We start from the raw sequence: 23253 nt of genomic DNA, 5'->3' as shown, positions 1-23253 counted from the left end.
GTAAGGAAAAATAGACACATAATTCCATTTGTTTTTTTATAGTTTTATAATTTACAAAGTGCATTCACATACATTGTCTTTTCTGAGCCCTAGGCTTCACAGGGAGGATGTATGTAAAACCTCTTATCTACTGTGGTGTTCAATTTGTTCCTTTGACACTGTCTCCTGCTAGAATGTGAACTTCCTAAGAGCAAGAATTGTTTCTCTGTTTTGTTCATGGCTGTGTCCTCAACACCTAGTCAAATGCCCATGTAGTAGGTGCTCAATAAAGAGCTGACCGAATGCATTTTGCAGATGAGCTAGAAGACTGAGAGGCAGTAGAAGCAGAGACCACAGTGAAATGGCAAACCACAGGCAGAGCTGAAGGAGAAGGCTGGTGTCCCCTCACGCCCACTGCCCGCCCCTCTGAGGATGAACAATAAACATTTCTTTTACATAAGAGATGTGTTCAGTTTTACCCTCATCTTTGAGTTCTGGCTTTTTAAGTAAATTAAAACGAGGTTCTGAAGAACATCAAACTGAAGTGAATACCATAGTGAGTAAGTCAGTCTGAGCCAATTAGTAGACAGACAAGGAGACTGATTACAAAACCCATGGCTGGGGCTTAGGGTGTGGTCAGGTCCCTTCATCAGGCCATGAAAACGTCACACACATGGAAAAACACATTAGAGTAAGCAGACATCCCTCTCCACACAGAATTAGTGCCAAAGCTGGACATTTGCATTCAGCTTGAAAGAAAGAGAGAGGGAGAGGGAGAGGGAGAGGGAGAGGGAGAGGGAGAGGGAGAGAGAGAAAGAAAGGAAGGAAGGAAGGAAGGAAGGAAGGAAGGAAGGAAGGAAGGAAGGAAGGAAGGAAGGTACAGAACAGCTGTCTAACCCTTGGCCCCACACGGTGCTTAATACAACACTTTTAGGGTGCACACAGGCACTGCCTTGCTGTGAGAGCCAGGAAGGACTTATAGGAAAGGAAGGTTAAACCCCAGGATGCAAGGAAAGGCATGAACATCTAATTTCCTTCAATTTGGTACGATGCTAAATAAAACCTAGCAAGAACAGGACCACCCTGGCGGCAGGGGAGGAGAATCTAACGCTTATAAACGAGTATCTTTCAGAAACCTGAACAAATTTTGTTTTTTAACACTTTGTAGTCAAGCCGTGGAAATGTTTAGTTCTGATTTATTTCTCCGTTCTTTCATCCATTTAATAAATGTGAACCATGTGTCATGAGCCGGGCTAGGTACAGGATGCAGTAGGGTAACTAAGACATGTTTTGTCTTTCTGAGAAGCTTCAGTCTATTACATGGGAGAGGGAGCCACAGACGAGTAATCAGAGATTGTAAGACATTTTTTATGTTATTCTAGACACCTCGTTTCCTAGGGCTGCTGTAACAGATTGCCACAAACTTGCTATCTTGAAACAACAGACATTTATTTTCTCACAGTCCTGGAGGTTAGAAGTCTGAAATCAAGGTGTCTCAGGGACATGCTCTCTCTGAAGGCTTGGGGGAGAATGCTTTCTCAGCTTTTCCAGGGCCTGGGGGCTCCAGGTGCTCCCTGGCTTGTGGCTACATAGCTCCAGTCTTGGCCTCCCTCTTCAAATAGCCTTTTCCTCTTCTCCATTGACGGCTCCTCTGTGTGCCTCTTATAGGGACACTAGCCATTGGATTTAGGGCCCACCCAGATAAACCAGGATGATCTCATCTCACAGTCCTTTACTTAACTACATCTGCAAAGACTCTTTTTCCAAATAAGATCACATTCACAGGTTCCAGGATGTGGACAGGTTCCAGGACCACCATTCAACCCTCCACAGGTAGCAATGAGTATAACAGAATTGCTATCAGGAAGGCCCACATGGAGGAGGTAACATTTGAAACCATGCATAGAAAAGGTAAGAGTTTTTAGGCAGAGTCGGGGCAGTGGGTTGTCATTCTAGGCAGAGGGTATAGCATGAATTAAAGTATAGAGACGTAACAGTTGAGTATAAAACAATAGCAAGCAGCTTAGTGCATCTGGAACGTCTTGTGAATGAAGAAAAGCAGTGGAAGATGAGGATGGAAGTGGAGGCAGTAGCCAAATCCTGGAGGAGTCATGCCATCCCATGAGTTGTTGGTCAGTAGTTCTTAGCTGGTTCGCCATGGCACACTGGAGGGTCGCCACCTCAACAAATGTTGGCCAAATACTGGAGTGGCTATACTCCGGTCACACCCAACTCCCAACTCTTCCTACTGGACATGCTCCCTCTCACCTCTGTGTCTTGCTCCTTGCTCTTTTCCCTACTAGGAAAATAGAGTATTATCCTTTTCATTTTATAAATAAGGAAGATGAGATTCAGGATGAACATGGAATCAGGACACAACCCTAGACGTTCTGCCTCCAAAATCACTTATTTGTCCAAAATACTACATTATCACCCAAAATAAGACATTAGGGATAAATGGTAGATGTTATATCTGCATGTCATATTTGAAAATAGCTGAAAGCAGCAAAAATTCCAAATAATTGTGACTTAAATAAGAGTGGAGTTTATTTCCTTCTCAAATAAATGAGGTGAGTTGTCCATGGTGACTCTGCTGTCTAAAGTCCTCAGGAACCAAGCTCCTCCCACTTCCTTGATTATGGTCCTGTCCTCACAGTATAAGGCTACTTCTAGAAATCCTGCCATCAGATCTCTGTTCCAAGCATAAGAGTGGATGAAAGGACAAAGAACAATGGACAAAGGGCACCCACCAGATGATAGTAGGGCAAGTTTGTGAAAGTTGCTTATGACATTTCTATATCTGTATTAGGCAAGAGTGCCCACCTTCCCCTAGTCCTGCCACACACAGTGGTGGGAGTCAGGAGGGAGCTTTGTATGCTCCCAGTGACTCTGTTCCTGCCCCTACCTGCATGTTGCTATTGGCTGGAATAAAGAGGGGGCCCCAGGACTCTTGAGTACTCCTAGCTAAACCTCACTCTGCCCTTTTCTCAGCACCCATTGCCTCACCACCACTCTTCACCCTGTCTTTATCTCAGCAGGTCTTTTACCCAGTTTACACTGGTCACCACAAGAATCCTTGAATCCTAGGCTAGTCTTCATCCCCAAGAATCTAATTCTTGTTCAACTTTATGGACAGTGAAGCAACATCCACCTCTTTTGTCACTCTCTATTCTCCTTGCTACATTTTTCTTCATAGCACTTGTCATCACCTGAAATAATGTATTTTTAACTTGTTTATCTCCTCCCAGTAGATTGTAAACTCCATGGGGAGTGCAGGGACTATTGGAATTTTTGTTCATTTCATTCATTGCTATATCTCTAGACCCCAGCCTACAGTAGGTGCTCAATAATTATTTGTTGAATGAATTAATGAATCTCATCGATCAGGACTTACACACGTGGCAAGACCTGCAAGGGAAACTGGAAAATGTTGTCTTTATGCAAATGATCATATGCCTTGCTACAAATTAGAAGGAGGCAAGAATGGGTATTGGGGGACAACCAGCAACCCCTGCTGGAGAGGGCACCCACTGAGTGATCTTATGTAAACCTTGTAAATATGTTCGCCTTCACTAAAATGGAACTATTAAGACAGCATGCAAAAATTATGTGAATTATGAGTTTTGGTGACATTCCTGTCAGGAAAAATAAAAGGAAAATAGATTACATATATCATGAGGCTCTACTGTGCATATGAGCAAATCAGTGCTCCAGGAAGTGAAGTAACTTACTCTAGGACACAAATTCATTAAGTGTCAAAATGAGGGCCAAAACTTTTGGTTTTGTGTTCTCCCAGGTTGCCATGAAATTTCTTGTCGTACAGGGTTGGGTTGTTGTTGATTTTCCATAGACAGAGACACGTGGAAAGAGACAGATTACATACATGGTCAGAAAATCCAACTCCTTCAGAAAGGGCCAAGGAGTAGGAAGTGAAGACAGCTCAGGAGAAATGAGAGGCTAAGAAATTCTGAGTCTGTGAACTGATGTGTTTTGGGTGAAAAGACTTTAAAAATATCCCATTAGTGACTGTTGGAATCCAGCTAGCTCCAGATGTCTTTTTGTTAATCCAATAACTAATCTGCTGTATTATTTACTTACTGAATAGTGCATCTGTACATTTAACGTAAACTTTTCAACTCAGATCACAGGTAAATTTCCAGGTTCATCTGTGTTAGCTGATTGCCCTATGCATTGCTGAAAATGAATTAAAGTTAAAAAAAAGAAGAAGAGTCATCTTTCAATTTTTCCCAGATCCCCTCATAAGATCTAAGTGTTGTAGCATGTTGATGATTTTGCTGGTGATGTGTAAGGCTGAGCCAAACTCAGTTTTCTTCTTTTCAGATAGCTGAGTTTCAAAAAGTGCTGACAAGCATGATTTAAAAAAAAAAGTTGGCACTTGTTTTGGCCAACATGTGGGACCATTATTTCAGAAAGAAAGATGGCTTTGACATGTGGAACCATTATTATTTCAGAAGGGAAGATGGCTTTCTGTGCTAGACCCAGTCCCCCCTACTCACCCCACCACCACCACTACCACATGCACACAGAAGATCATCACCTTGCCTGAAGCCCTGAAACCAATGACTAAGAAAGAAAGGAGTCCTAGAACAACTTGTCTTCATGCTGCTGTTTTAAAGTCTGAAGGGAGAAGACAAGGTCTTTCTAACACAGGCATCTGATCCCACCTCATCAAGGAAGCAGGATCTGAGTGGTACTGCCAGAGCACTGTATTTCCCTGCTACAGCCCTGCCTCCACTGCACCGTAATTCCTCCATTATTAGTCTTCACCTGCCCACTGTGTGTTCTGTGAGGGCGGGAACTGTCTCTGCCTTTTCACCCAGACATCTCCAAATCTTCTAGAGCCCAGTGCATAATAGATACTCAATAAATATTATTGAACTGGATCAATTCAGCTATCACAGCTGAAAGGGGAGAAGTGAGGGTTAAAGTAAGTGGGGGCATGGAGAGCATCAAGGTTAAGGAAGGAATATGTTAACACAGAAAAAAAAATGGTTGAATAAAAACCCAATAAAATTTAAATATCTGTCCACTGAAGCTGAGGTCTCTACAATTAGGTGACCTCGGTTTATAACCTAATCTTAAAATTTTTAAGGCATAGATATATTTCTTTAGCATGCAAATAACATAAGGGAGTCTAAACAACTTAAGTCACTGTTGTTAAAGATGGCATTGATTTGGGTCAGTGTCATTTTAAGCTTCACAGGAGATAGGAAGAAGCATAAGTGGGTTGTCATAGAAGTTAGGAAATGATTCAGATTCTTAAAGAAGCTTAACTGGAATTTGGAACTGACTTGCACTTCAATATATTTTTAGTTGATGTTGAAGCCAAACTCAAAAATGAAATCTGTCAGTTAATTAAGTGTATAGAAGACTTTGTTATTAGATTTCGTCAAAAGAATTGCTGTGTTGAAATAGTGTATCCTACTTAGTACATTTCATCCAAATTTCTCTCCTTATGCCCCAATTCTCCAGATTTTCCTAAGCCCCTTAACAAAGAGACAAAAACAAACAAACAAACAAAACAACCTTTATGAGTAGATGGAAGATCTGTAATTTCTTGCCTTACTTCTCACAGGGCACTAGAGGTCCTTTTCAGAAGGTGGTGTTTTGAGACAGAGAATGCTGTAAGGTCTTTCAAATGTGTGAGATCCACCCCAGCTATCAGTGTTAGAATCCTAGAATTCTAAATAGTAGATGACATGAAAGTTGATTAACTTAGCATTTATATATCTATACATATATAAATTAGGAAGATATCTATAAATACAGCGCTAAGGGGGAAAATGTCAGGAAATATCTTATGTAAATCTTATATTTTTACCTTTACTAAAATGAAACTATAAAGGCAGCACCCTTTATAAAGAGGCTATCCTGACATTTTAAACATATTAAGTGTGAAATTATATTCACTCTGTTTTTTTGTTTACATTTACGATTTCTTCTTCACTAAACACTTTTCAGTATAACAACGGCTAATGTCCATTAAGCTCTTACTATGCTTTGGGCACCACATTAAGTGTTTATGTACATTATGGTATCTAATTGTCCCAACAACCCTGGGGATAGATACTATTATGATCTTCATTTTACCCATAAAAAATTCAGCATAAAGATATTAAATGACTTGCCAAATAAAGAGCAAACTCTTATTTGGAACGCCAAAGCCCTCATCGTTTCTCCTAGTTTTAGAAAATGCTTATAAATTTTAACAACCTGGTTACAGATAATATACATAATAAAAAGCTTCTTTTATCTTTATAATGACCACGCAGTGTGTGATTTTCTGACTTTCAGAGTGGTTCTGGCTAGACCCCGCGTCCCACTTCTGTCACCTTTGCCCCTTTTCATCCTTGTCCTGGACAACAGTTTGAAAGTTCAGCTTTATCTACTGACTCTATGGTGGAAAAAAGTCTAGTTCCTTCTCTACCGTCCATCTTGTCTCCTTTTCCCATCTCCACTAGGAAAAATATCCCCAAAGGAAAGATTCATGATGTCTGTACACGAGAACAAGAAGGAAGAATTCTCCCAGTTGTTGAAAAGTGTCCTGTCACTCTTAGAGCAGCTGGGATCTGATAAGATAAAATTTGGGATCTGAGTTGAACACTGAGTGTCTGCTTATGGCCTTCACAGAAAGGAAGCCTACACATGAACCTATGCTAGTTCCTATTTTGAATTAAGCAACATTCTAAACATTGCATAAAATTGTTTTACATTGGCATCTGAATGAAATGAGAATGGTGTTTGGGTCCAGATCACCCTTTTATTTTGATAGAGTCGTCACATCTGCTACACAATGTCACCAATGTACATGATGTTCCCTAGTCCCTGGTTTGATGGTTTTTCATTTGGGTTTATCTGTGGACTGGGAGAAAAAAAAATTAAAGCCACAAGCAATGAAAGAACTCTTATTATGAAATGCATCAAAAAGAGTAAAAAAAAAAAAAAAGTACAATGAAAGGCATCCAGAAATGCAACCATTTCCCAATGTTTCCTTTAAATTGTGACAGATTTCAACTAGATTTGAAAGATATGAGCAGGACAGTCAACTTTTGCTCTCTGACTATGGTGGGCATAAAAATTAAGTGGAATTATTCTCTAACTAATCTTTCCCAAAGAACTGTTAAATGATAAACTGATGAGTATTAAAAATTTATAAAGTTTATTTGAGTAAAAATTGATTGGACTCGACACCAAACTGGAAGTGGTTAGGGGCACTCTGAAGACAGGAACCAAGGACAAGACTTATGTAGAGAAGGGACAGAAGCAGAGCAAGGAAATTATTTGATTCGCTATAGTTTAAAGCCTAGTTGGTTGTGATTGGCTGTCCTTAAATTTTGATTTCATAACCTTGAGGCATTTACAGGCTAAAGTTTTGGTTTGCTTACTAAGGCAGCTTCAGCAACCGAGCCACATCAGTCTTATGGCCTCCTTTAATTCACTGAACAGCACATGCCTGAATGACTTTCTTTGGAGAAATATAATATACCCTGCCAAACAGTAAATTGAGCTGGAAGAAGAGGATGGGAATGAATTTGGAGGCAATCACACCTGAGCAATTCTAACCAATCTGGAAAAAAAAAATCTGTCATATTTCGAAAGATCTTACAAAAAGCTTTCAAATTCCTACAGACGCTCTAATCCATGTTAAAAACTCTCAGCAACAGTAAATGGTGGCTTCTATCCAATTGAAGACCTACATATGGTAATTTTCATAGACTTTATTTTCTTAAAATTTTAAAGCATTTCTTTAAGTAAACGAAGACAGAAAAATATGTCTCCATTCTGAGTCAAAAATTTCTAAAATTAAAGATTTTTAATTTGAATTTTCCTTAATTTTCTCTCCTTCAAGCTGAAAACCCCAAACCCATTTAGCTTTTTGCTCTTTGCTCTTTTGCTCTGTGTATCAGAATAAGTACATCTGAAAGCAAAATTTAGATTAAAATGCCCTGGGTTGAAGTGCTTTCACTAAAGTGTTCCCCATTTCAGAAAACGCTTTTAGCTTTTATTTACATTTGTACACCCTTGTAAATTAGGTATGTTTTTTCCTAAAATGGCTTAAAACTTTTGCATCATAAAATGCAGATCCGTTGATTAGATACTCAAAACAATAATTTAAAAGTGAGCTTCTGGTAAAAGCAGCTTCAAAGAAGCTTTTTTTAGACTACAACTATAAAAAAGTCCATTTGCCTATTTAGCCTGCCATTGCTGAATGAGAAAAAATTATAAATGTCATTGAAAGACAGACTATTTATTATATTTTCCTATCTGCTGACTACGTTGGTTATTTGAGTCTCTTCTAGGTGTAAAAAGCTTTATATTAATAAATTCAAGTGATGTCTGTTGTCTTGTACAAACACAGATGTCTTTTTCACAGCTTGAACTTGTTTAAGTTCACAAAATAAAATAATAAAAAATAAAAACATGAAATTTTGAATTGAAAGAGAGAAAAACTGCAGTAAGCATGAAAAGCTCATGTTCAACTTTCATACATTCATCTCTTATTCAACAATATAATATTTCAACTGATTGCTAACCTCCGCTACATAAAGCAACTAAAAAAAGGTGTTTTTTTTTTGGTGTGATGGCATCAAATGTAACACTGTTTACATTTCTTACCAACCTTTATAATTACGATGACTTCATCCATAGAGGTCCAAATTCATAACCAGAGTGAAATTTATTTTTTTCATTTTGTTGATGAAAATTGAAACAAGCATTGGTACACAGGCCAATTGGTCATCTGTCTATTCTCAGCCTTTTGTCGCACAACGATGAAAACAATGATTCCACCAGAAAATGAAAAGCTTGATTGGACAAATCAACATAGCCTAAAAGGTACTCTGAGGACACAGGTTTCAGCTTTTGTTTTCAAAGCAATATAGAGTAATAATACCTCAATATAACTGCAGGGAAACTAATATCAGACACTGGCCTGGCTTGGGCATCTAGCTCCAAGCTGTCCTCTCCCTATTTCTATGAGATTCATATTTGACACATTCTAGCTCATTTTCAAGAGCCATGTCCAGCAGGCAGAAATGGGAAGCATATAGTAAGACTGCATCTGTTGTCTCTAAGTATAAATTTTGCACACTTTAGGACCACAGTGTCATCACTTTCTCCTCCTCTAAGGTGAAATGGATGATAATGACCATTTATTGAGCATCTACTATGTGTCAGGCAATGGACTAAGACATTTTTATTATTTAATCTATGTGACAACCCTAAGATACGGATATTATTCTTATTATTTCCATTTGACAGATGAGGAGAAACAGACTCTCCAAAGCCGCAGCCTTCACTGAGACCATACTCCTATTGAACGAAAGAGTCAGAACTGCAACCCAGATTCTGCTGAGTCCAGAATGCATACTCACAACCACTACAGTATTCTGATTTCAACTATTTAAAACATTCAAACATATTGGGTCTAAGGTCCAAGAACATTTTCTTGTTCGTTTCATTTGAGACTCCTCTACCACTTCTTAATCTCACTAACAAAAAGCACTGGATAAAGTCAAAACTCCTATGGTTGCTGAGTTCTTTGGAGTTATGTGTTTTGAAATTAAAGGAAAGATAAATCCTAGTTGTCTCTTGGGTTTACTATAGAACTTGATAAAGAGTCATCAACCTCTCTGCTGGGATATTTATCATCTTGGCAACTCTAGAGGAGGAGATGATTTTGCCTTCGACAAATAAGATTTTCCTCAAAGGTATATATGAGGTAAACACTGAGTGTCCCCAGTATCATTGAGATCTATTTCAGCACAGCTGGGCTTATTATGTAAGAAAGGAAGCACAGAAGAGTTCATACACTGTCTTTTATAATGGCTGACACCCTGAACAAAACCGGGGCTCACTCTCACCCCATCCTCCCAGTTTCCAACCATCCAAAGCCTAGATTCTATGCCCAGATATTCACAGCTGTGCTCTGCTGCAGCACCCCACCACACAGCACCTTCTACTCTAGCCTTAATCAACCCCTTTACCTTGGAAATATAATTCAGATTGTATCCTTTTAGAGCTCTGCTTAATATTAAGTTATGGAATTCCAAATTTCAGGCATGAGTAAGATTGTAAATATCATCTCCCCAGTATCTCCTTAACACAGGTAAGAAATCCAAAGCTTAGACACATGCTCCAGACCACCTGACTGGTGAATGGCAAGGGCTGGAAAATGCTATACCTGCCTGGGGACTTTCAGTCCAGTGTTCTTTGCATTGCACCATGTCACGACTGACCTCCTACACCATACTGTCAGCCAGTGAACCCAAAAAGTTAATCTGCAAAATAGATCCCTGGGAACAACACTCCCCCTTCCTTTCTAATTACCTTATGCATTTCAGCACAGATGTTTTTGAAGATAGGAGTAACAGATAACTTTAAGAAGCTCCAGGCCTAAACAGTTTAGTTAGATAGATAGCCTTCTGGGTAAACAACACTTACATTCATTGTTGAGACACATTCATCATGGTGGTCTTTGGTTTGGCCCAACCAAAACTCTAGAAAGATCTTGGAAAGGCACAGCTAATCATAGAATGAATTATGAGATCGGAAGCGGGGCCTGTGAGAAAGCACACAAGATTTAGGATTACTCAGCCTGAAGAAGAAGAAGAAAAAGCAATGAAAGTTATTTTCAGAATTGCCTTTGGTCAGGAGGATTTATAATACAGAAAATAGTGACTTGTCTTCCATGGTTAGGATACACAAAAAGAAATTGAGCTTAAAGTGCAGCAAGATAAATGGATGGTCCCACTGAGTGTCAATGTGGTCAATTAGGTGGTCTCTGGAGGCTTTCTGTAGCCCAGCTACAAGAGGGGAACTTGACCTGCACTATGCAGAAAGCCATCTCATCGGGGGCACTGGAGGAGAGGTGTGTGTCTGTAATGGTCAAGCCAGGCTCTTCGCCGAAGGCAGAGACATGCATTGTGCAAAGTCTTGAGTTTCCTCACAATCATATTACCTAGAGTTGATTTTGTTTGTTTTATAACTGCTGAGAAATTTTGAGGAATCACCTACCACACACAAGCTTCTATCATGTGGGCAATGGAACTTCTATTGTCATTGACAAAGGGATCAAATTTCATCCCATCTCAAACAAAGAGTCCAATTTTGGACCATAATCTGGTTAAAACTGCTCTCTGCAAAGAGGTTTCTAAATCAGTTTCTTTGCTAGCACAATGGGATAAGATCTGCAATTCTTCTCTTTGTATTACTCTGACTGTGCTATGAGAAGCACAGAGTCAATCTTCATTGCTACCAAATCTGAAGGTTAAGTTTCCAGGCAAGAAAGGAGGTGGTGCTGAAGCCATGATCAATCAGTGATGTCAACCTGCCAGAATTAACTTATCACAGCACAGGGATTGGACATTTTAGTTTGAAACCTTCTCTTTTTTCTCACTCCTGAGAATCTGACAGTCAGTCACTTCATTTTTCCCCCTAATTTGTTAGAAGGAAGATGCAGTGGAAGAGAATTTATGATCTGCAGACAATGAAATGCCTTTTCATTACCAACATTGTTGATTTCTTGTATACCAGCCCTCCTAGCATTTTTTTCATGTCCCTTTGAAAACTTACAGTTATTCCAAGGCTAATTGTGAGGTTCGCTGGAACAGATACAAGTCATCAATTCCTTTTTTTTTTGCATTGAGAGAGAAACTCTGTTTTCAAGGTAGGAGAAGCTTTTTTCATTATTCCAATGTGAAATGGCCTTTAGTTAGTTCATCTGATTGACCTTAAAATGAAAGTCATCTTTTCAATACGTAACTCCTTATAGGTAGTCTGGTACGAGTTTCATGTTGATAAGAAAGTAAGTTATCCTCTTCAGCAAAGCTTTCTGTGTATGGGGTGGGAGGGGTGGTTTTAGGTATTTAGACCTAATGGTCCTAGTGATTAAAAATATTCTTTCTAACTAAAAAATCCAAAATTAGCAAATCTGAACCATATTAAGTGAATTATATTTGCAGTGGAGAAGAGGACAGAGAAAGAGATTGGACAGAGGACAGTGGGGAGATTCCATTTAAGAGATAATCCTAAGCACAAGAGATACATTTGCATTTGTTATTTTGATAGAAGTGGCTGTGTTCCACTGAATGACTGTCATGTTTGAGAACAAAACCAGTGGTCTACTTGATAATATTCTCCAAAATTTACCTGACTTTTGTGACAAGAGACTTAATAATCCACTGGGACTGTCATAACACAATACCATAAACTGGGTGAGCTTAAACAATAGAAATTAAATTTGTTACAGTTTTATAGGATGGAAGTCTGAGATCCAAATGCCTATATGGTCAGGTTCTGGTGAGCCCCTCTTTCTGGCTTGCAGACAGTCACCTTCTGGCTATGTGCTCACATGGCTTTTTCCCAGTGAGTGTGTGCAGGAAAAGAGAGTGAGCAAGCTCTCTGGTGTCTTTTTTAAATAAAGGCACTAGTCCTATCATAAGGGTCCCATCCTTGTGGCCTCATCGAATCCTAATTGCCTCCCAAAGGTCCCATGACCAAATACAACCACACTGGGTGTTAGGATCTCAAAATATAAATTTTGGGGAGACAAACATTTAGTCCATAACAAACAGTAAAACTAGAGTTTAACTAAGCTGTGTATCACATTCAATAAGAACTTTGCCTTGGCAAATCTTCCTTTTGTCTTTTCAGACTCCTTTAGGAATCCTTCAGAAATCCACATCCTTCATCCCTGGAGCTGCACCTCCGCTGGCTCCTTTCAGCCACATCTGCATTCCTTCAGGAGGCTCTAGCTCTCTCCTCTTCCTGTTTTCCGCATCAAACTGCCAGTTGTCACCCAGGAGGTCAGAAAAGGAGCAGCGTGCATGATCGAAGGGGTGATTGCCTGCATTTTGTGTCATTCCAGGGAAATATTCTTTCTTCTTATTCTTCTTGTACCTCTCTGCCACTGTCTTGTATATCTCTGATCAACTCTCTCTGGTTCAACAAAGACAAGATTCTGCACTGTTCCCAATGCCTTGAGCAGCTTGGGAGAACTTGATCATGACTTACTTGGATAAAGTGCCTTATGACTACAATGCTTTCATATATACCAATTTATGTTATCCTCACTTTTACATGGTAAGCATTTACTTGCATTATACAAATGAGGAAATTAACACCAAAGAATCAAATCCCTTTGCCTGAGGACCATGGAAGCTAAGTAATGTATTTAGGACCGAACCCAAGTCCTCACAACCACAGCTCCAGGGCCCTTCCACAGTATCACCACTATCTACCATAGAACAGTGTCATGTGGTCAGTAAACCAGTCAAATGTGGTTTGAAATCTCCACCATCTTTCCAATTATAGTACAATAAACTTTCTGTTGTCCAATTATTCTGAAATGCTTTTTTAAACATAAAAACTAGTAAATGTTAACAACTGAAATTCTCTAAGGGATGCATACACACACTTTTAAAGGATGGAGAACACAAACTATTCTACTGAGCTCCCACCATAGGCTTTTCTCAGTCTCACTCTTTTGATCCAGCTGCCTCAGAGGATAGAACTTTTTTTTTTTTTTTTTTTTGAGCTCCAGGTAGGTTCCCAGCATTATGCTGTATCCCACATGAGAATAACAGGATATCGATCAAGGGAATGCATTTTGAAGCTGGATAAACCTCAGTCCCAAACCTGACTGTGCCACTTGGCCACACGACCTTGAGTTCATTAATTTTTCTTTCCAAGCCTCAGTTTCCCCATCTACTAAACTGGAATAAAAGCAACAGCTAGGATGATTGTGAGTATTAAGTGAACTCATGTAAAGCATGCAGCACACTGTCTGCCAAGCAGTAAGCTTTGCCTATTGTCATTATTCTTATGACCAGTTATTCAAAGATTATTCAAAGCTAAGCAAGACATAAGTTCCCACCTCAGAAGACTCATGATATAATGGGAAAATGAAGCAGGCTTAAATAATGCTAGTACATGTAGATTCCGGAAAGGGAATGGGATAGACATAGATTTTTTTTTCTGCAGCTCTCTCCCTACTAATTCTCAAACCTCATAACTCTCTTGCCCTAAGACTTAGAAAAATCTTCAGTGACTTAAACCCCAGTATCTTTTTTCCCTGGAAAATAAAAATCTTAATGCATGAAAGTATGTCTGCAGAAATGGTAAGCATATGGGGTAAAAACTCAAAGCAAAAAAAAAAAATACTATAACAGTTTAGGACTCCAGCTTGATGCACTGTGGCAATTCACAGCCTTGTCAGTCTGTTTTATAACACCATTGCTCAAATTTGTGACAAAGTCCCAGCCCCAGAATCCTAGAATGAAGAAATCTGGCATGGGGTAGACTTGTTTACACTCTTTTCTCGGGAGTCTTTTCATTTAGAAGTTTCTTTAGCTGGTGTTTCTGGTGCAGGCACCCCTGATTACAAGGAGGTAAAAATATCAAATCTTAAGGCAGTGGGTCAGGAGTTAAGTTGGGTCTGAGATGACCTACCTTCCCACTTGCCCACCTTTCTGAGATGTCCCTAACAGAGACGTAAAGTGAGCACAGCTGGTTTAGCAGGCAGTGTCTTTATTTCTTTTTATTTATCAGCTACTTCTCATGGGCCAGGGGTTGCTTCAGGTAATTCACAATTAAGTAATATAATTCACTAGCCCTCATCACAACCCTATGAGATGGACACTTTTATTATTCTCAATTTACACATGTGGAAATGGAGACACAAAGAAATTAAGCAATTTACCCTGAAGCATGAGACACTAAATGACGGGGCATGAGTCATGAACCTAGGCAGGCTCTGGAATCCATGTTTTAACCTCTATGCTAGTGTTTGCTTATGAGGTGTGGGAGGTGCTGGCTTTTCCTTTTATGACTACATGAAACTGGCGTTAGGAGTACAGGCAATGACTATGAATGCGATTTGCACCTCTTTGGGGCTACCTGGCCTGTGGAATTAGAAAGAGTTGATGTTCTGCCTCGAGTTAAACTTAATTCTTGTACATTGGTTAATAAGAACTGAACCTCTCCTACCGAGATACTGATAGGTTTATATACTTCAAATTTATAATAACATGAATTCTAATGCAATTCGGTGGTCCTAACTTTTACTAGGTTTGTGATTTATAATCTTAAATTATAATCGTATGGATATGGGAGGAAACAGAGAACCCCAGATATTGAACATATGGCTTCTTTTAAAAACAATTTAAATTGGACTTTAATGTAATTTTTCATTTCTCAGATCCCTCTTTCACACTCAAATTGCAGAGCCAAATTCTACTTTAAACCAGATGATAAGTGGACAGAGATTACAGTTTAGTTTTTTGCTTTTTTTTTTTTAACATTTGTTAAAAGGGAAAGTGGTATATTCATTTAATGCCTTCCTTTTCTGCTGCCATGAAATAACACACCTAAATTCAATTCAGCAATTAGGAAGCATTGCAGCTCTATTATATACTGGAAATTATGACCACTTCATGGCCAGGGACTAGCACTTAGTAGGTATTCAATTAATAGTTGATAAATGAAGTGTCCCAGAGATTCAAAAATGAGTATGATTCTTCCCTGACCTCCAGTGGTTTATGATCCACTAAATCAGTCCGGAAAACCAACAACTAAGATGTGACAGATTTTGAGAACAATGTATATACACAAGCACTATAAATGACTATTGGTGGTAGTAATATTCATATACACACAGATCTATTAATAGAAAACAGAATAATCTCCCCTGTTCCCTATCTTTAACCTCAGCATCCTGAAATATTTTTAATAATGAAAGTTAATTATGCTTCAATATATAGAGTTTATTTTTTCCTAAAAATAAAAAGAGGGTACACTACAAATACTTTGGAATTCCATAAATACCATGTATATACTACCAGACCAATAATATGGATGTAATCCTTAAAAACATACATAATGTTGTATATATTGAATATACCATAATGAATTACAGAAAATCAGGTTATAGCCTTGATTTTACTTCTGTTTTTTCTCTTGAAAACATCCCCATACATCAATTTCTAGTTGCATGTGCTTTCTGTTTTAATCAGCTTTACTAAGGTATGGTTTATATCCAAAGAAATTCACCCATTTTAAGTGCACAGATTGATCTGATTTAACAATAATGTATACAAAATATACACTGTGATGTAAAAACTACAATGTGCAAAATGTAGAACACATCCACCACCTTCAAGAAGTCTCCTACGCCCCCCTTTGCAGCGCTAGCCCTCCACAACCACTGATCTGCTTTTATGACTATCATTTGTGCCATTTCTAAAAGTTTAAATAAATAAAAGCATATAGTTTGTAACTGTTGTGCATGGCTTCTTCCACTTAGAAATAATACACTAGATGTTTTTCAAAAATGGTCTCCTCCTCTGTGGCTTGCCTATTTATGGTCTTAACTGTCTTTTGAAGGGCAGAAGCTTATAATTTTGAAGAAATACAATTATTAATCTTTCTTTTGTGCTTTGTGGTATTTGTGCCCTAACAAATCTTTACCGAAAACAAAATCACATGTCTTTTTTTAAAAGACATATAATTCTAGCTCTTAGGCTTAGATCTTTAATATATTTTGAGCTGTTTTTTATGTATGGTGTGAGGTAAGAGTTCAGTTTATTTTTATCAGTATGGATATCTGTTTATTACAGAGCAATTTATTCAGGAGACTATATTTTCTGCATTGAATTGCCTAGAAACTTTTGTCAAAAATCAATTGAATATTATCAGAGAAATGCAAATCAAAACTACAAGGAGGTATCCCCTCACATTAGTCAGAATGGCCATCATTCAAAAGTCCACAAATGACAAATGCTGGAGAGGCTGTGGAGAAAAGGGAACCCTCCTACACTGCTGGTGGGAATGCAGTTTGGTGCAGCCACTGTGGAAAAAAGTATGGAGATTCCTCAAAAGACTAGGAATAGACTTACCATATGACCCAGTAATCCCACTCCTGGGCATATATCCAGAAGGAACCCTACTTCAAAAAGATACCTGCACCCCAATGTTCATAGCAGCACTATTTACAATAGCCAAGACATGGAAACAGCCTAAATGTCCATCAACAGATGACTGGATAAAGAAGATGTGGTATATTTATACAATGGAATACTATTCAGCCATAAAAAAACAACATAACACCATTTGCAGAAACATGGATGTCCCTGGAGAATGTCATTCTAAGTGAAGTAAGCCGGAAAAAGAAAAAAACCATACGAGATCGCTCATATGTGGAATCTAAAAAAAAAAAAATGAACATGAATACAAAACAGAAATAGACTCACATAGAATACAAACTTCTGGTTGCCAGAGGGGAGGAGGGTGGGAAGGGACAGACTGGGAGTTTGAAATTTGTAGATACTGACAGGCATATGTAGAATAGATAAATAAGATTATACTGTATAGCACAGGGAAATATATACAAGATCTAGTGGTAGCTCACAGTGAAAAAGAATGTGACAATGAATATATGTATGTTCATGTATAACTGAAAAATTGTGCTCTACTCTGGAAATTGACACACCATTGTAAACTGACTATAACTCAATAAAAAAAAGACTGAATATGTACGTATATGTCTATTTCTGAACTCTACTTATACCAATGCTATATTCAATTACTGTGGCTTTGTCTTGAATTCAGGTGAGTGACATAAGAGGTCCAACTTTGTTCTTCCACAAGGTTACCTTTGCTATTCTAAGTCTTTTGCACTTCCATATAATTGTGGAATCAATTTCTCTGATTTTTTTAAAAAGTTCATTGAAATTTGATTAGAATTACATTGAATCAAAAACTGATTTGAAGAGAACTGACATCCTAACAATACTGAGTCTTCCAATCCATGACATGTCTCTCCATTTATTTAGATTTTCCTTAAATTCTTTAAGCAGGGTTTTATAGTTTTCGGTGTACAAGTCTTGCACCTATGTTGTTAAATTTATTTGAGAATTTTAGATCATTTGTTATTACAAACATGTTTATATTTCAATTTCTAATTACTTGTTGCTTGTGTATAAAAATGCAATTGGTTTTTGAATATTGACTTTGTATCCTGCAACTATACTAACTTCAATTAGATTTTTTATAGATTCCTTAGGATTTTTCATTTATAAACTCATGATTATATGAAAAAAGATAGTGTTACTTTTTCCTTCCCAGTCTGAATGCATTTTTTTCTTGCCTTATTGCACTGCTTAGGACTTCTAGAACATTGTTTATAGAAGTAGAGAGTGTGGACATCCTTGCCTTGTACTTAATCTTGAGGGGAAAGCACAAAGTATTTCACCATTAGTATGATGTTGTCTGTGGTTTTTTTCATAGATATTTTTTATTATGTTGAAAGACTTTTTTAAAATTCCTTGTTTGCTGCAATTTTTAAAAAAATAATGAATGGGTGTTGAATTTTATCAAATGCTTTTTCCTACTTTATTGAAATTAAAGTTTTTAAAATGTTTAATCTGTTAATATAGTGGTTATACTGATTGGCTTCCAGATGTTAAACCAACCTTGACATTTTTTGGAATAAATCTCAGTTAATCAAGATATATTATTTTATATATACTATATAGTTCTGGATTTGATTATATTGGTCTCTAGTTTTCTTCCCTTGTAATGCCTTCTTTGTCTGGTTTTGATATACTGGCCTCATTAAGTGAATTGAGAACTGTTCCTACCTCTTCCATTTTCTGTAAGAGTATGCAAAATTGGTATTATTTCTTCCCTAAGTGCTTGACATAATTCATCAGTGAAGTCACCTAGGTCTAGAGGTTACTTTTGGGGAGGTTTCAAACATAAATATCATTTCTTTAATAGAAACAGGATTATTCGGACTATCAACTATTCTCCTTAGGTGTGCTTGATAGTTTTTTCCTTTTCAAGAAATTTGTCCATTTTGTGTAAGCTGTCAAATTTATTGGCATGAAGTTCTTCATATTTTTCATGTTATTCTCCAATGTTTATAGAATCTGCACTGATATTCCCACTTTAATTCTTAAGGCTGGTAACTTGTGTCTTCTCTGGTTTTTTTCTGGATTAGTCTAGTTAAAGTTTTATCAGTTATATTGATTTTTTTCAAAGAACCAGCTTTTGGTTTCACTTATTTTCTCTGTTTATTTAATTCTAGTTCATTATTTCTACACTCATTATTTCCTTTCTTCTGATCACTTTGGGCTATTTTGTGTGGGGCTGGATGGGTTCTAATTTCTTATAGTTAAAGCTTGGATCATTTTTGAGACCTTTTTAATCTTTTTGAATGTTCCATGTTATACATTTCACACAAATTTTGATAACTATGTTCCATGAATTTTGGTATTTTATGTTTTCATTTCCATTCAGTTTAAAATGATTTTTGCTTTCTCTTCTGATTTTATTTTAATCAATTATTTAGAAGTGTGCTAATTTCCAAACATTTAGTAATATTCCTGATTAATTTTTTTATTGATTTCTAATTTAATTCATCTTTGTCATATACACTATATTTTATAACTACAGTCCTTTCAAATTTATTAGAGTTATTTATGAACCAGAACATGTTTTTTTCTTTATGAAACTGACCTTTAAAGTGAGATTGTTACATTAAAGAAAAAATTAATGTTTATTTCAAATAAAATCTGAATAATTTATACTGCCATTTTTCTATATTATCTTTATTGTACTACATTATCAAATTATATTTTCCCATGTATTTGATAAAATAAAAAAAAATTTTTTAAGTTGCATCTCCCAGGCAATAAGTAAGGTTGAGGAATTTTTTTAGAAATATATTGTGCATTTATATTTATTTTGACTTTCTTGTCAATGTTCTTTGTCCAGTACTTTATTTTAAACATGAGTCTTCTGAATTTACCACTATTATTTATGGAAATGACACATTTTTTACCCTTAATGTTTCTTTTATATAGTAGGTAAAAACAAAGAATGTACATGTGTGTACATATATATAATTGCTATTTATATAGTGTCTGTACATGTATTTTTCTCTCATTCTTAAAACAGTTTTCAAAGGACATATACTATATTTACATACTGTCAATATGTGCCTGGTACTAGTATTACAGCTTTCAAACTGCAGCTGAGGAAATTGAACTAATTGAAGCTACTTGCTGAAGTTTACACAGGAAATTAATTTTAGAGCTAGATTTGAACCCAAGTCTGTCTGTCTCTAAAACCCATGTTCTTATCACTACAACACGTGGCCTTCTCTTGCACAAAGACAAAATTCAAAGTGCCAATGACCTTTTTTGTTGCTACTGCAATTGTATGCTAAAAGACAATAATGAGCCACTTATGTATAAATTTTGATGTTATCTCACTATAGGAGTCATGGAATTCTACAGTCAAGAAATAAGGTCATGCAATCTTAAGCATTCAGAGCCAAATGCCATCCTCCCCTCATTGTCCAAAGGTCATGCCTAGTCTGTCACACCCATAGTGTACTTTCTCTTTCTCTGGACTCAAACTCTTACTAACTACTGTGCCAGTTCCTTTCCCTCTTATACTAGCTACAGTTCCCATGGAAAACTTTCAGAGAGTTTTCTATAGAAGGTCGAGGTCCAAGAGCCTGGCTGACTCACGAAACATTCAATCACAGTTTCCACTGCAGGCCACAATCTTGTTCACTTAGATGAACACAGGAGTCAAGGAATCCCATTTGGCAGAATGGCAGTAAGTAGCCCTTCAAAATGCTTTGCATGCAATCATTATTATCTTAAATTCTGGAAACAAAGAGTGAGTAAAAGAAATGCTTTTCCCATTATCCTTATTATCTCCATAGAAGCAATCTGTACTGGGTTGTAATTCTGTAAAACTACATATTGCAAATGTATCTAGCCACTGCTATGGCTCCTCCATTATGTAATGGCAGCTGACCTCTGCTCCCACTGACATCCCTCCAACACATTCTGTTCACCTCATTAACATGGGCTTAGGATGACAGACTTACAGCTCCTCTGGATGTTTGGATGTTTGGGTCTGTCCAGATAATTAATCCCAGTTAAGAGTTTTATCTCTTCCCTCAAGTTGTTGCTACCAGTAGCTAGTAGGAGTACTTAATAGTTTTGGCCAAAAAAAAGAAAAAAGGCAACTACATTATTCTTGGCTCTATGGAGCAAACAAACATAACATGGCTTAGCCCTGTTAAGATCTGTTGAGTGACAGAATCCAGACTCTAAAGGTTTCTTACTTGTGCATCAATGCCAGGCACTATGTTCAAGGACACAACAGTGAACAAAACAGGAATGAAAAATTCCTACTCTCATGGAACTTATATTCCAGGGGGAACTATATGTATACCTCATTTCATTGCACTTCGCTCTACTGTACTTTGCAGATATTGCATTTTTTACAAATTGAAGATCTGTGAAAAACCTACAGCAAGTCTATCAGTGACATTTTTTCCAAAAGCATTTGCTCACTTCTTATTTCTGTGTCACAGTTTGGTAATTCTCACAAGATTTTAAATTTTTTTTGTTATGGTGACCTGTGATCAGTGCTCTTTGATGTTACTGTTGTAACTGTTTTGGGGTGCTATGAACCATGCTCATATAAAATGGTGACCTTAAAAAAGTGTGTGTTCTGATTTCTCCACCAACCAGTTGTTCCCCCATTTCTTTCCCTCTCCTGGGCCTCCCTATTCTCTGAGATGAAACAATATTGAAATTAGGGCAATTAAAAACTCTACCATGGCCTCTAAGTGTTAAAGTGAAACGAAAAGTTGCACATCTCTCACTTTAAAGCAAAAGCTGGAAATGATTAAGCTTAGTGAGAAAGGCATGTTGAAAGCCAAGGCAGGATGAAAGCTAGACCTCTTGGCGATGAACAAAATGATGAGAAAGTGAAACAGCCTTATTGCTAATACAGAGAAAGTTGTAGTGGTCTGGACAGATGATCAAACTATCTACAACATTCCCTTAAGCCAAAGCCTAATCCAGAGCAAGATCCTAACGCCCTTCAATTTTATGAAGGCTGAGAGAGGTGAGGAAACAGCAGGAGAAAAGTCTGAAGCCAGCAGAGGTTGGCTCAGGAGGGTTAAGGAAAGAAGCTGTCTCTATAACATAAAAGTGCAACTGGAAGCAGCAATTGCTAATGTAGAGGTTGCTGCACGTTACCCAGAAGATCTAGCTGAGATATTTAATAAAGGTGGATACACTAAACAACAGATTTTCAGTGCAGATGAAACAGCCTTCTATTGGAAGAAGATGCCATCCAGGACTTTCATAACTAGAGAGGAGAAGTCAATGCCTGGCTTCATAGCTTCAAAGGACAGGCTGACCCTCTTGCTAGAGGTTAAGGCAGCTGGTGACTTTAAGTTGAAGCCAGTGGTTATCTACCAGGGCCCTAAAGAATTACGCTGAATCTACTCAGCCTGCGCTCTATAAACAAAACAAGAAAGCCTGGATGACAGTGCATCTGTTTACAACATGGTTTACCGACTATCTCAAGCCCACTATTGAAATCTACCATTAAGGAAAAAAGATTGCTTTCAAAATATTACTGCACATTTGAAATGCACCTGGTCACTAAAGAGCTCTGATGGAAATGTACAATGAGATTAAATGTTGTTTTCATGCCTCCTAACACAACATCCATTCTGCAGCCCATAGATTAAGGAGTAATTTTCACTTTCAAGTCTTATTATTTAAGAAATACATTTCATAGAGCTATAGCTGCAATAAATAATGATTTCTCTGATGGGTCTGGGCAAAGTCAATTGAAAACCTTTTGGAAAGGATTCACCATTCTAGAAGCCATTAAGAACATTCGTGATCATGAAAAACATCAAAATATCAACATTAATGGGGGTTGGAAGAAGTTGATTCCTATGCTTTTGGATGACTTTGAGTGGCTCAAGACTTCAGCAGAAGAAGTAGCCACAGATGTGGTGGAAACAGCAAGAGAACCAGAATTAGAAGTGGAGCCTGAAGATTTGACTGAATTGCTTCAACCTCATAATAAAACTTTCACAGATGAGGAGTTGCTTCTTATGGACGAGAAAAGAAAGTGGTTTCTTGAGATGGAATCTACTGTTGGTGAAGATGCTATAAAGATTGCCGAAATGACAACAGAGGATTTAGAATATTACATAACCTTAGTTGATAAAGCAGCAGCAGGGTTTGGGAGGATTGACTCCAACTCTGAAAGACGTTCTACTGTTGGTAAAATGCTACCAAAGAATATTGCATGCTCCAGAGAAATTGTTCTTGAAAAGAAGAGTCAACTGACATGGCAAACTTCATTGTTGTCTTATTTTAAGAAATTGCCACAGCTGCTCCAGCCTTCAGCAACCACCAC

The 23253-nt window shown here is 37.5% G+C and overlaps 1 long non-coding RNA gene across 1 annotated transcript in view; it reads right to left on the bottom strand.

Annotated features, from left to right (window-relative positions):
- LOC116667712 overlaps positions 1–23253 on the bottom strand; it is a 237469-nt gene that overhangs the window by 187678 nt on the left and 26538 nt on the right. The window lies entirely within an intron of this gene.

This window comes from Camelus ferus, chromosome 12, assembly GCF_009834535.1.
Source record: "Camelus ferus isolate YT-003-E chromosome 12, BCGSAC_Cfer_1.0, whole genome shotgun sequence".
Taxonomy (NCBI): domain Eukaryota; kingdom Metazoa; phylum Chordata; class Mammalia; order Artiodactyla; family Camelidae; genus Camelus; species Camelus ferus.
The sequence above is the reverse complement of the archived record's forward strand: the minus strand, read 5'-3'. Positions and strand labels throughout refer to the sequence as shown.